Source organism: Sorghum bicolor, chromosome 10, assembly GCF_000003195.3.
Source record: "Sorghum bicolor cultivar BTx623 chromosome 10, Sorghum_bicolor_NCBIv3, whole genome shotgun sequence".
NCBI lineage: Eukaryota > Viridiplantae > Streptophyta > Magnoliopsida > Poales > Poaceae > Sorghum > Sorghum bicolor.
Genome location: NC_012879.2, coordinates 49,326,224 through 49,330,307, shown reverse-complemented (window position 1 = coordinate 49,330,307; position 4,084 = coordinate 49,326,224). Strand labels below are relative to the sequence as shown.

The window sequence follows — 4,084 nt, the reverse complement described above, 5'->3', positions numbered from 1 at the left end:
CCCCCCCCCCCCCCCCTTTCGAACCCAAGGCTGCAAAGAGATATCTTCAAATCTGAATCTGAGCTCATGCTGTGCAGAGCAAAGCAGAAGTATTTCCCCACAATTCAGGAATGGATCAATTGCCTAGATTAACAAATATAGCTCTTGTTTTCTCAGTCTTTCTTTTCTTCTTTCCCTTTCTAGTTCTCTAGTTGTTTTGTCACCCCCTGTTCCCTCTTCCTGCTCTTGTACTGTTCTGTTTGCTTGGTTCTGCATTAATTCAATCTCAGTAGGGGTGCCTAACCCCTCCCGTTTCCTAAAGAAACTTCAATATTGGCTGTGAGTATCCGTTTATTTGCTGTAAGTATCCGTTTGTTGGCTGTGCGCATTGCCATGTCGATTGACTTGAACTAACGCCAATAAAACTTTGAAAACGAAGCAGATTTCGTGTATTTGTGGTTTGTGCAAATTGCTCATTAGGCAACCATGTCTGTTTACAGGCGAGAATGGGGGATCCAAGCAGAGGAAGCAAAAAATAGAAGGTAGGTTGATGCATCCTCTGCTTTGGTTGTCCCAAGGTTATTTGAGAACTCCTTGTAAGCCATTATAAAAGATCTTAATTCTTTGTGAGACACTAGAAAAGTTCAGCGAGCCACCGCTCCAAAAGTTTTTTATCCTCTAAGCCACTGCCGTTAGATTGGGCTCTAAGAGCAACTCCAAGAGAATAGGTAAATTTGGATATGGAAATTGGCTCTCTAAAACAATTTAGCCATTCAAAATAGAGAAGTCCCACAACAGCTTGTCTAAATTGGCTTTCTATTTCTTGAACATGCTTCCACATCATAGGCTTGAATTAAACTGAAACGACGCATATCGTCGAGCACCTCTGGGGCGTGGACACCGACGACGCTCGGGCAGCCGCTGGTGCTGAAGGTTTTGAACGGAGCAGGCATATCACCTCTCTCCGCAAGGCATTCACCTCCCCGCACATCCCGGCAGCGCCGACTCAATGTGTCTCCTCGACTTGCCTCATTGTTGCTGCCACAACGGGCTACGGCGGCGGCGGCGGCGGCAGCCAATCTTGCTTTGGCCTTCGTCTCAAGAGTAGCAGCTTGCTTGACTTTGGGTGGTGTTGCTCTTGACGCCCGCGCCTGCACAGCTGCAGAGCCCACGAATGAGTGTTGTTGCCATGACGATTGCTGCTCGCAACTTGTTGCCATAACAATGGCGGTGGCGCTCGGCACGACGGCAGGATGGATCGGCGTCGGCACTAGTGGGGGCAGGGGCTAGGACAGCCGTGGCACTTGACAGGCAGGGCCCATGGTGGATAGGATGGCGAGCCAAGGCCGCTCGCTTCTTCTCCCGAGCGACAAAAACGGAATAGCTACTTTTGTATTTTAGAAATCCCGTTAGCGAGGCTATTGGAGCCTAATTTTCTCTAATTTTGTCTAAACAGGGTAGGATAGCTAACCTGTTGGAGATGCTCTAACGGTGTCAAACCGCAGATGTAAAAAGTCAAAAATACCCTTAGATATAAATATGCTATTAACTTTTTTGAGCACCTTAATGACTTCAAATGGAAAAACTGAAAACTAACATACAAGTTTCATTCTGGACTTAGATACAGATCCTTTTTCTATGTTCATCTTGTCTGCGCCTTTGCTCATTGATTTGAAACGGTTTATACAAAGACAATTGTTGCACGAAGATGAAACTTAATAGTGCTCTCAATTTTTCAGCTGCATATCTGAATATCCAGTGCTGCTGTACTCGATGAACCTGGGCACTCCATCACGGACAGTAGTTCCTTAGCTTGGATGATCCCGAGTTCCAAGCATCAAATAGATATCCATGGAGCCTGGACAGAACATAACATCACTATCATCCATCATCGGCTGAACTATATGCCCCTGACATGCTTCCATATGACGGCTGCCGGCGCGCGCAGCTCTTGGGCGTTCCAAGCGGCGGGCACGGCGGCTGCAATGGCATTGGCAAGAAATCGGCAGGAACAACAGGCCAGCAGCAAAAGCGGGCCAAGCTGCTGACACTGGCAACGTCGCCGAACTGCCCGCTGTAGATCCCAGTGAGGTCGACGGCCTCGGGGCCGAGCGCCACCATGTTGTCACTGTCGAGCAGCAGTCTGGCACGCTTCTAGCCGCCCTCCGAGACGGGCGGCTCGGCGGCGGCGCCGGAGGTGAACCCGTTGTCTTGTGCGGCGGCGCCGCCAACGAGGCGGTGCTGCCTGTCGCGGTCTCGCCGTCGACCTTGAGGAGGAAGGCGAGCATCTGCTTGGGCCTGCGCTCCGTCTCCAGCACGCGGCGCCACAAACGCGGTCTTCGATGGCGCGCTGCTCCTGCTTGAGGCGCACCACCTCCGTGGCCACCATGGCCATGTCGTCCCCGAGGCCGGAGGGCTCGGCAGAGCTGGCGGACGCTGCGTCCTTCCTCTTGCCGCCGGTCCGAATCAACCTTGCGGAAGCCCTGTTGTGTGGACAGAAAATAGCACAATCAGGGCAGTGAACTACCAGTACGGTTTTCGATTCTTGCGGTTCATCAAACCGAGCATACAGATTCTTAGCCTTTTCGGTCCATAGTAAAACAGGGCAAAACAAATTTTGTCCTTGCATATTCAGGGTGCAATCGAACTATTTGGCCACGGCCCACGGTCCATCTCTTTTTTTCCTTTTAAAAAAAGATAATATAATAATATCCTAGCTTCTACATCGACTAAGGCCTTGTTTAGTTATCATCCAAAAAGTTTTCACCCCATCCCATTGAATATTTGGACACATACATAGAACACTAAATATAGATAAAAAAAACTAATTACATAGTTTTGGGAGACAAATCTTTTTAAGCTGATTAAACACTAATTACATAAAAACTTTTTTTGTGAACTAAATAAGACCCAATGCACATGGCTGTTCGTTATTATAAGTAGATGCAAAAATGTCGAGGAAATCAGAAAAACAAAATTTTGAGCCATCAAATAAAACAACAAAGTTTTCAGACAGAAGATAAAATAAATAGCAATTCTGTTGTTAAAATTCAAGCCATACCTTCATCACGACTGTTTCAATAGTTCTCCAACACATCTTCATCACAGAGCGGTCCTTCTAGTCATGCAACCTCACTCTGGGCATGAAAAACCGAATAACCAAAACCGAACCGAAGAACCGGGAACCAAAACTAAACTAACCGAACCGATCGGTTTCGGTTCCTATTAGGTTCCAGCTTCTTAGGAACCAAATTTAGTACGATTATTTTGGTTCCAGGCCTTGGTTAACCGAAATAACCCGAAAAAACCGAAATATCCCAGCTCATAGAAAATGTGTAAAATTAAAAACATCCCAGCCCATTAGTCATTTAGCGGCCCATTAGCCATTTAGCCCATCATTGTCTCAACCCTACCCTGACTCAGTCCTCACTCCCGACCGTCCCCCGTCCCATTCGCGTTCCCCTCCCGCAAGCCGCAACCGCGCTGTGCCGCCGCCCCGTGAGTCCGTGACCCCGTCCCCTGACTCGGCGACCGACGACGGCGAGCTCGAGCCTGCAACACGCGGCGCGACTCCAGGCGAGCGCGAGCCGCGAGGCTGTGAATCCAGGCATCTAGGGCTCCAGCGCTCCTCCACCCAGCCACCTAGGGCAGGGCTCCATCGCTCCTCCGTCCAGGCAGCGACTCCAGGACGGCAGGACACGACGGCGTTACTCCGACTCCATCTCCTCCACCCTCCACTGGTCCGTGACTCCATCCGACCATCCCCTTCGACCTCCGCTGAAATGAGGAGAAATGCTGCTGAAATTTGCATTGAATCGGCTGTTTTTTTTTCATTCTCTGGAAATTTTGGTTCTTTCGGTTAGAACCGAAACCAACCAAATTATCCGAAATAGAAAAACCCCGGTTCCAAGTTTTGTCAGAACCGATCGATGCCAAGTTTGTTGGTAACCGAATTAGCTACTTACCCGAAGAACCGAGTTTCGGTTAACCGAATGCCCAAAGTGACTGCAACCCATCTTCATGAGACAGCGGTCCTCCTTTTTATGAAGCAGAGACCACCCATGTTTGTTTACGGATTTCAGTCATCAATCTCTAAAAGAAATGT

The 4,084-nt window shown here is 48.9% G+C and overlaps 1 pseudogene; it reads left to right on the top strand.

The window, feature by feature from the left end:
* Positions 1,895–2,575, top strand: LOC110431163 (annotated as a pseudogene).